Raw genomic sequence first — 11,187 nt, forward strand, 5'->3', positions numbered from 1 at the left:
GCAACCTGGTCGGCCAGGTTGGTTCTGCTGTATCAGAACCGGTCGACCGGTTACAGCAGGGGAAAATTTCTCGGGTTTTTTTCTCTGAGCCGTGTTTAGCTCGGGGTTGAACCTAGTACCTGCCTTTGAATAATTTTGAGTTATTTGAATTATTATATAGGTAGTGAAGCCTAAGTCTAATCGATTTTAAATTAGGGTTTTAATCCGGAATATTATGTTAAGGTATTTATTGTTTCAATTGTCGTGACATAGGACCGGGATTGCCTAGCTTGTTTTTCCACCCAGGTCGGCCATATTCTTGACTTCTGAATTAAGGTAAGAAAAGTTGTAAGCACCGTATGTGGTTAAAAATCAATGAATGAAAGGAGGTGACCTTAATTATTATCATGATGTTGATTAAAGCTTATTAAGCCTAGGTTATGACCTAGGGTTGGAAACGGTTATTACCGTTATGAGTAATTACTCTTGAAACCGCGGTTAGGTTTCTTATTTATCGTTTGCTTTATCGGGCAACGATAGTGACATATTCAGCTCATATGTGACGAGTGGTAAAAAGTGGTACTTTATTAAGTACCAGGAATGTGAGATGTTTAAGGGAATGTTTATTATTATCGAATAATGAGTAAGCATAATGGTATAAGATTAAATTGATTATCATTTTCTTTCAATTATTGCTTTGATAACTTTCTTGCTGAGTCTCTGTGACTCACTGGTGCTTTATGGTGCAGGTAAAGGAAAGGCTAAAGTCGAGCAACCATGAGTTTATGGTCGCAGCAGCAATGTACATACCAGCCGTAGGCAGCCCACTTTACAGGATGCTCTATTTTGATTGTATTTTGGAAAATATAAAGCTTATATTGTAAAATACTTTGAAACCAGTTTGTAAATATTTTGAAAACAGGGGGACCCCATAAATCATGTTACTTATCTTTTGTTAAACAGTTTAAAGGTTGAGTTTTAACTATCAAAAATTTAATTATCCACATTTTTAGTATAATTACATCTTATATAATTATTGGTATTTTAAATAAAGTGCACACACGTGGCGTCCCTGTTGGACAGGGCGTTACAAGCTTAATTCTACTTAAATAAGCATGAACAAGCTTCTGAAAACAAGCAAGAACAACAGCAACAACATAGTAACAGATTACACAACATTTCTTCAAAAATCATAACTTTTGCATAGAAACTTAAAGCTTTGTACAACCTATCTAACATGCTTTCAAAATCACTTAAACAACCCTAATCTAACAAGCTTAAACTCAGAAACAACTACCAGATTTCAGCAGCAACAACAACAAATAATCAAGCATGCATTTCATCAATTTTCAATAAAAATCTCAAGAAAACAAACTAGAAAAGTTAGACAAGAATTACCTCAATTAAGAACACACTAACTAGCTGAAAATCACTTGAAGATGAAGAGGAAAAATCACCATTCTTGCTGCCTCAAATGGCCGAAAAGAGAGAGAGAGTTTTCTTTGAGAAAATGCAATTTTTCTAAGTTTGGGAAAAGATGAAATAAAAGCCATATAATCCCATTTTATTCAGCCAACAATTAACAAATAACCTTTATTTTTCAAATAAACAAGTCACTAAAAGACAAAAAGTCATTGGGGCAAAAAGACCATTTTGCCCCTCCATACTAAAATCACATAAAAATCACTAAAGGGGTATTTTTGGGACATTCCAAATTCCCGGCCAATCCCGACATTCCCAATGTCTAAAACCCGTCCCCAAACTACTAACATACTAAGTTGTGATTTCTACTGAGCCAAACGCCGAGTTCCAAAATACCGGGCACCGGAAATGCAAAATACGAAAACTACTAAATAACATAAATATGCATTTCTGAATTCCATAAATAATAGTAATAAATTATTTAAATAGCTATAAATAATTTCATAATTAACTGATAATTTCCAAATTAACTAAGCGGGCTTTACAACTATCCCCCCCTTAAAAGGATTTCGTCCCCGAAATCTAACCTGAATAACTCTGGATATTGAGCTCTCATATCTGACTCTAGCTCCCAGGTGGCTTCCTCCACCTTGCTGTTTCTCCAGAGAACCTTGACCAATGCTATGGTCTTATTCCGAAGGACTTTATCCTTTCTATCCAGGATCTGCACTGGCTGTTCCTCATAAGTCATGTCTGGTTGAAGCTGAAGACTCTCATAACTGAGTATATGAGAGGGGTCTGAAACGTATTTTCTCAACATCGAGACATGGAATACGTTGTGAACTGCTGATAAGGCTGGAGGCAATGCTAACCGATATGCCACTTGACGTATCTTCTCGAGAATCTCGAAAGGTCCTGTAAATCTAGGGCATAATTTGCCTCTTTTCCCGAAACGTTTAATCCCCTTCATCGGAGATACCCGTAAAAACACATGTTCCCCTACTTGGAACTCAACATCTCTGCGTTTCGGATCTGCGTTACTCTTCTGTCTGCTCTGTGAGGCAAGCATTCTAGCTTTTATCTTCTCTATCGCCTCATTGGTCCGCTGAACTGACTCTGGACCTAGGTATTTCCTCTCCCCTGTCTCATCCCAGTGGATAGGGGATCTACACTTTCTACCGTACAACAGTTCATAGGGAGCCATCCCTATCGTACTCTGATAACTGTTGTTGTAAGAAAATTCTATCAACGGTAGATACTTATTCCATGAGCCTTCAAAGTCCATAACACAGGCTCTCAACATGTCCTCCAATATCTGAATTGTCCTTTCGGACTGACCATCTGTCTGAGGATGGAATGCTGTACTGAATTTTAGCTTTGTACCCATTGCCCGTTGCAAACTTTGCCAAAATTTGGAGGTAAACTTCGGATCCCTGTCCGAAACTATAGACTTCGGTACCCCGTGAAGTCTCACTATCTCTCTGACATATAACTCTGCCAACTGATCCACTGTAAATGTTGTTCTAACCGGCAGAAAATGAGCAGATTTCGTAAATCGATCCACCACTACCCAGATGGAATCAAATAAACCCGTGGTCCTAGGTAACCCGACCACAAAATCCATCGTAATATCCTCCCATTTCCATTCTGGTAGGGTTAGAGGCTGCAACAACCCTGCTGGTCTCTGATGTTCAGCCTTAATCTGCTGACAAGTAAGGCATCTCGATACGAATTCTACAAAATTCTTCTTCATACCGCTCCACCAGAAGTACGGTTTCAAATCTTGGTACATCTTAGTGGTGCCGGGATGCAGAGAATATGGGGTAGAATGAGCCTCCTCAAAGATCTCATTTCTAAGTTCCACACTGTTCGGAACACAAACCCTGGCTTTATATAAAAGCATCCCACTGTCTGACACTGAAAAGTCCTTGGCTTGACCAGCCAACACCTCATCTCGGATTTTCACTAACTCCGGATCTGTCATCTGAGCGATTTTTATTCTTTCCAACAGATCAGATTGCAGCGTTAAGTTGTGAAGCTGACCTACCACAAACTCAATGCTGGATCTAACCATATCCTCTGCTAGCTGAGGTGAGATCTGAACCATACTAGCTATTTGCCCGGGATCCTTTCTGCTCAGGGCATCGGCCACTACATTGGCTTTTCCGGGATGATAGAGGATCTCACAATCGTAATCCTTCACTAATTCCAACCAACGCCTTTGTCTCATATTCAAATCCTTCTGAGTAAAGAAATATTTGAGACTTTTATGGTCGGTATAGATCTCACACTTCTCCCCGTAAAGGTAATGCCGCCAAATCTTCAGTGCAAAAACCACTGCGGCCAATTCTAGATCATGAGTCGGGTATCGCTGTTCATAATCCTTTAACTGACGGGAGGCATAAGCGATAACCCGGTCGGCTTGCATCAACACACACCCCAAACCCTGTTTGGATGCGTCACAGTAGACTACGAACTTCTCCTTGTCCGAAGGCAAAGCTAGCACCGGAGCGGTAATCAACCTCTGCTTTAGCTCCTGAAAGCTAGCTTCGCACTTATCTGACCAAATAAATCTTTGATTCTTCTTTGTAAGTTCGGTTAGGGGCGTTGAAATTTTAGAGAACCCTTCGACGAACCTACGGTAGTACCCAGCTAAACCCAAGAAGCTTCTGATCTCTGTCACTGTCTTCGGTCTCGGCCAATCCCTGACGGATTCAGTCTTCCCGGGATCCACCTTGATCCCGTCTTTGCTCACAATGTACCCTAGGAAGGACACCTGAGATAGCCAGAACTCACATTTCTTGAACTTGGCATAAAGCTTATGTTCTCGAAGCCGTTGCAGTACCATCTGAAGATGTAACTCATGCTCCTCTTCTGATTGAGAGTACACAAGGATGTTGTCGATAAACACAATCACACAGATATCGAGGAAATCCTTGAATACTCTATTCATCAGGTCCATGAATGCTGCAGGAGCATTGGTTAGTCCGAATGACATAACCAGAAATTCGTAATGTCCATACCTAGTGCGGAAAGCCGTCCTTGGAATGTCCTCCTCTCGGATTCTCAACTGATGATAACCCGAAAGGAGATCAATCTTAGAAAAGACCGTCTTCCCCTGAAGCTGATCGAACAAGTCATCAATCCTAGGTAATGGATATTTATTCTTCACCGTTAGCTTGTTCAACTCCCTGTAGTCGATGCACATCCTCATAGATCCATCCTTCTTCTTGACGAACAAAACTGGGGCTCCCCAGGGTGACACACTGGGCCGAATGAACCCTATGTCAAGCAACCCTTGGAGCTGAATCTTTAATTCCTTAAGTTCAGCTGGAGCCATTTTATATGGGGCTTTGGAAACCGGTTCCACCCCAGGTGCCAAGTCAATCACGAAATCAATCTCCCGCTGAGGTGGTAACCCTGGAAGTTCTTCGGGAAAAACATCCAAAAATTCCCGAACCACCCTGATGTCCTCTGGCCGAATGGTATCTGGCCGAGTGGTGTCCACCACCACGGCCAGAAACCCTAAGCAACCGCCGTGCAACAATTCTCTCGCTGACATAGCCGAGATCACCGGGATCCGAGATCCCTGAACTGAACCAACAAATACAAACGGTTCTTCACTTTTCGGTTGGAAGACCACCATCTTCCTTTTACAATCAACGCTCGCCGAATATTTAGATAGGAAATCCATTCCTAAAATAATATCGAATTCGACTAAACTCATCTCTATCAGATCAGCGCTTAATCCCATTTTATTCCTAAAAATGAAATAAAAGCCATATAATCCCATTTTATTCAGCCAACAATTAACATATAACCTTTATTTTTCAAATAAACAAGTCACTAAAAGACAAAAAGTCATTGGGGCAAAAAGACCATTTTGCCCCTCCATACTAAAATCACATAAAAATCACTAAAGGGGTATTTTTGGGACATTCTAAATTCCCGGCCAATCCCGACATTCCCAATGTCTAAAACCCGTCCCCAAACTACTAACATACTAAGTTGTGATTTCTACTAAGCCAAACGCTGAGTTCCAAAATACCGGGCACCGGAAATGCAAAATACGAAAACTACTAAATAACATAAATATGCATTTCTGAATTCCAAATTAACTAAGCGGGCTTTACATTAGTGCTTTGGATTTGTTCTTTAGGGTATTTAGAACAGGTCTGGAAGTTTTTGTATGGTTTGGAATTGATTTGAGAAATGTATGAGTTTTTGATTGTTTTCTGCGAGGAACCGGAATTCTGGTTGTGCATCCAGAATTCCGGATGGGGTTCAGAAAATTCACAGAACTTGAATTCCGGTTGGGCAACCGGTCTGCCGGTTGGGTGATTTTCAGGAACCCTAGATTTCCTCATTTTTATGTTATTTGGGGTATTGCCATGCTTTTTATCGATAGGGAAACTTTTAGTTCCTAGTTTAAGTCCCCGGCTAGTGATTTAGCGTATCACTTATAGTGTTGTGATTGTTATGGTTTAGGAGCCTGTAAACCGACGCGCAGTTCGTTCCAGTCAGGTTGACCGGCACACCTGAATTCGGAATTGAAGTAAGATTAGTATAGCAGTATGCATATGTATTACATATTTAGCGTGCATGTAGGAAGCCTGTTAGATTACATTAGATATGTATGTTGGCTTCGTACCATCCGACTGTGTCACATCGGTACAGGCTAGAGTATGATTAGCAGCTGGAGTATGACAAGTGGACCGAGTATAGGCTGACACTATATCACATCGGTACAGGCTAGAGTAGGACTAGCAACTGGAGTATGACCAGTGTACCGAGTATAGGCTGATACTTGGGTTGGTGGTTCTGTACTATTTGACGTATCACATCGGCACAGGCTAGAGTATGACTAGCAACTGGAGTATGACCAGTGTGCCGAGTATAGGCTGATACTGTAACACATCAGTACAGGCTAGAGTATGACTAGCAGCTGGAGTATGACCAGTGTACCGAGTATAAGCTGTTACTTGTCAATAGTACCGTCTTATGAACGTTCAGGACTCAGTATCGTGTGGGACACGTCAGTTAGGGTTATGGTCAGGGGTATGGGCGTCTGATCATAACTCGGGATTTATGTATGTTATTTGATTAAGCTTTTCATACTGAGTGTGTCGACTCACAGTACTATGTTTATGTGTAGGTAAGGGCAAGGCTAAGGCTAAAGGACCGTGAGAGCGAGCCGGTGAAGATTGTACATGTCGGGGCGGTTAGGCCTGGAGCGTACGATCCTCGGGATAGCAAGGCTATTTTTGTAATTAGTCGCTAGGCGACAAGTATTTTGTATAGTCAGTGAACTTTTGTAAAATGGTTTGTAATCGGGATCCCGAGTATTTTTGTATAAATATTTTATAAGTTTAATTAAAAAGCAAAAATTTTAATTAATCACGATTTCCATAAACCTCGTGGATTAGCAATGAGTTGCACAGTATGTTTAAAAATCACGTAATACGCCTATGCTAGTAAGGGTGTTACACTTACTATTCGCCAGATAGAAGCTATAGATTCCATGTTTATGCTAGCGCTCCCACTCAATTGCACTACCGTGTTCCCAAAATGTACGTATCACCCTGACCTAAAAGTAGGCTTAACTAACAAATCAAAGAACACGAATAGCCTTTCAAGATTGAGCCTAATCATAACAGGATTAAGAACATTTGATCTAGGATCAACTTGGTGATATTGTCTTGAATAGATTTTACGGTAAGTTTAATTAAATCTAAGTCAAAGTGCAATATCGGTCCCTTCCGATGCATACTCCATGCATCCAACCTGAGCTTTACTTTAACCAATGTTCTGGAAAGAACATAGCATTTCTCCAAATGCAAGTAAACTCTTGTTGTAGATATTCATATCAGTAAAACCCTGTGTCTGATAAATCTAGGAAACTTTATTCACATAGTCATGTTTACTTTCCAATGTGATGACAACACGATAAACAGGATCAAGTATGTGAAAAGGGTTTAAGATGAATTTATAAATCAAATAGACAAGCAATTGATAAAGTGAACCAAAACATACACAAATGAATGAAAAATACTTCTGTTTCTTTATTGATCTTGAATAAAATAGATTACATTGAAATGGAGTTTTATTTAGGGCATAAAACCTAACAATCTAATCATCTTTGAGATAGATTAACATATAATCAGCATGAAGCAATAATCTAAATGTCACAAAGGCTATGCAAATACTTTCGTTTCACATCAAAATCTAGTTTATCCAATTTTAGCATTCCCAATTCCCACTTTTCAGATTTTGAATTGGGATCACAGAGCATGTAGAAGGTGAGCAATCTTAAACATGCACTACTAAAAAATTGAGTTTTAGTGACACACATTGAGTAACTCTAAAAGTGTATAGTGACACTTCAATGCGCGTCACTAATGAGGGTGACTGGAAAGACTATTTTTAGTTACACTTCACACGTGTCACTGAAACCTTTTGCATTCACTTTCTGCGTGTCACTATAGGCGTATAGAGTTAGGTTTTGTCAGACTGAAAAGGTAACAACCACACACATGAAGTGTCACTGTATCCTTTTTTTTTTCTTTTTGATTAATAATTTTAGAGATATGACACACAATAAGTGTCACTATATTAACTATTTTTTTTAAAAAAAAAATAATATTCAATTTAATTTCATACAAATCTGTATTAAAAATTTAAATGAGTATAATTATCAATTTAAATTACAAATTATATAAATACATACAGATTTTATTAAAATAATATAAATACATCTAAATTAATATCCAAAAAAATACACAAAAATAATTATATTAAAATTAATAGCAGTAACACAAAATAAGTTATTAAAAAAAATACAAGTATAATTTAAATAAAATACATAAACAAAATACAATAACAGTAAAAAAAAATATGACTACAAACTTAGAAATTGGTATGAACAATACAACAAAAAAAAAACAAACAAAATTCTCAAATCCAATGGCTCTTCAATCTCGGCCAGAACCACCTTAAATCACCACCATCACTGTCAGTTTGCAAAGAAAAATATGAGTTAATCACAATGGGTATAAATATAAATTTTAACCGAAAAAAAAAAAAAACAAACAAACACAAACAAACACAAAATGAGAAGAAGAAAGGAAGATGATCAAGATGATAACTTATTCGGATAAGTTTACCTATGCTTGATCATTCCCTAAAAACATTCATTTTTAAGTCACTTAAAAAAAATCCCTAAATCAAAGACTCGCTTAGATGTTTGAAAAAAAAAATTTGTAGTTTAACAATCTCCTACAATCTTAATGAATCTAACATTTAATAAAATTAGGCATTTATTGGCATAATACACTTCAAGCAGAATATATGCAACAACTTAAACACTAGATCCTAGCAAGCCAGAAGCACTAAGCCCAATAATCAGCTAAGAAAAGCTTCAAACCTTAAAACCATAACAATACCTTCTTTTTCTGCTTGCCTCCCCCTGACTTAGCGGGTTTCGATGACGGTGGACCAGTCTTTTCCTTCTTCGGCGCCTGCAATTGCAAATCAAAAATGAAACAAAAAGATGAAATCATAAATTTCTGGAGAATAATGAAAGATATTAGATTTTTTTGAAGCAAAAGAAAACGGCAAAGAAACTTACCATTGCAATGTCCGGCAAAGATTAATCGCTACATGAGAGCGAAAAGCAGAGAACGAAACTATATATTTGGTTTTCGTCGTTCGGCGTTTTCCATTCGTCGTTCACCGTTCAACTGGGGTCAATAGAGGCGCAGAAGGAGAAGACGAAAGAGAAGACGAAGAGATAGAGGGAGAGGAAGGAACGACCGTTCACGTTGAGAGCTGAGATATTTTCAGAGAGAGAAAGGAGGCAGTAAGAGAGGGTGAGAGAGAATGAGATGTTTAGGGTTTCATATCTTAATCTTATTTATTTATTATTTATTATATTATGTTTGATTTAATTATATTATTTATATAATAACAAAACCCATAAAAATAACCACCGACCCTAAAACTAAAATTATTATTTTTTTATTTTTATTTTCTTTCCCTTTAATTTAATATAAATGAATAAATAAATATTATTTTAAAAATATAAATAAATTGCCATTGTACCAGTGTGAAGTGGCTTACGCGCAATGCGTGTTGGTACATATTTTGCCAATCTCTCTTGGAGTGACTCTATTGATGAATATTTTTAATAAAAAAATTCATAAAATTAATAATGGGTATTAGTCTTTAGTGATACTTCGCATTTTTAGTGACCCAAATTATAAGACACTAACATCGAATTTTAGAGACTAACTGTGCATGTCACTAAAAATTACTCCTAACCTTTTAGTGACTCGCGCGAATGAGGGTGTCACTAAAGAGTGTCACTGAAAGCCAATTTTTTATTAGTGATGTAATTAAACAGGAATATGCATAAATTCACAATCAAGAAAGGAGAAATAACAATTATCATTAACCAAAAGTAATTTCAATCAAAATTCATCATCTCCCCAAATAGGAGTCTAGTTCATAAAATCCATAATAACATCCATAATCAAAACTAAAACGGAAATTAACATAGAAATCAAGAGTTTAAGAAAGAACTAGTTGGTGATTGCATTCCGGATCACCACCATTGCTTTCTTTGCCTCCTTCTTTCACTTTGTTCTAAAACACGAGCCCCTTAAATAGAAATTAGGGTTGCTACCTCTAAAAAAGTCAAAAACTGGCCAAAAATCCCGTGTTTCGCCCCTGGTCGCGACTACATAAAACCAAGTCGCAACCATAGGCAAAATACAAAAATAAACTTGTTGTCTGGCCTCCTAGTCGCGACCTTGAAAAAGGGTCGCGACCATGGAAAGTGGTGGTCGCAACTACTGAAGCAAATTTGACAACTTCAGCATCTTTCAATAAAATGTACATAACTTTCACATAGAAACTCCAAATGTGTTGATTCAAGATGCGTTGGAAAGAAGAAAAAGAAATCTAAAGCTTCCATGTTTTGAGTTTTCCCAAAATTTGAACAGATTTTAGTCAAATTTAAGCTTGAAGTTTCAGCTTTATCTAGAAATTCCCGAACCACCTTGATATCTTCTGACCGAATAGAGTCAGGCCGAGTGGTATCCAATACCACGGCCAGAAACCCTAGACATCCCTCTTGTATCAATTTCTTGGCTATTAGTACTGAATTTATTGGGATCTAAGTCACCACTCAACTCCCTATCCTCAATTCTCATCGGCATAGACCTAATCCACCTTTTGGAGACAACTAATTCTTTACCAGGCAGTAGGGTTCCAAACCCTGATTCATACATATCGTGGGGTCTACCCAATTTACTAAAAATTTTGGCTGCCACATAAGAATGAGTGGCCCCAGAGTGAAACAATACAGAGAAATAAGAGTTGTTGAACGAGAGCCGACTTGTTACCACAGAAGGGCTAACTTTAGCATCAACCTAGGTTATCGCAAACACCCTTGCTGGAGTGCGTTTCACCGCAGTCTTCGATGCTTCAATCTTGAGTTGGGGTCAATCCATCTTGTAATGACCTGACATACAACACTAAAAGCACCCCTGCCCGCTACACTCCCCTAGATGATGCTTTTTACAACTAGGGCACTCTAGGTAAGTGTATCGGGTTTCGGAGCCACCTTGATGGTTGCCTCGACCCTGGTTCCCCCAAAACCTCTTATTCTGACCTGAGTCGCTGGATGCAGTAGGTGCCTTTCTTTTCTGATCAGTGGGCGAGCCACTACCTCCCCTACTAAAACCTCAAGTAGGAGGAGTAGGAGCCCCACCAACAACTGGAGTC

At 38.4% G+C, this 11,187-nt stretch overlaps 1 long non-coding RNA gene across 1 annotated transcript; it reads right to left on the reverse strand.

Moving 5' to 3' along the window:
• Positions 1-8,230: 8,230 nt before the first annotated feature.
• LOC133029414 (uncharacterized) lies at positions 8,231-8,919 on the reverse strand. Its single transcript, XR_009683536.1, has 2 exons — positions 8,844-8,919; positions 8,231-8,410 (listed from the first exon to the last, which is right to left on the reverse strand). It is a non-coding gene; the product is annotated as an uncharacterized LOC133029414 (long non-coding RNA).
• Positions 8,920-11,187: the final 2,268 nt, after the last annotated feature.

The sequence above is a fragment of the Cannabis sativa genome, chromosome 1 (genome assembly GCF_029168945.1).
Source record: "Cannabis sativa cultivar Pink pepper isolate KNU-18-1 chromosome 1, ASM2916894v1, whole genome shotgun sequence".
NCBI lineage: Eukaryota > Viridiplantae > Streptophyta > Magnoliopsida > Rosales > Cannabaceae > Cannabis > Cannabis sativa.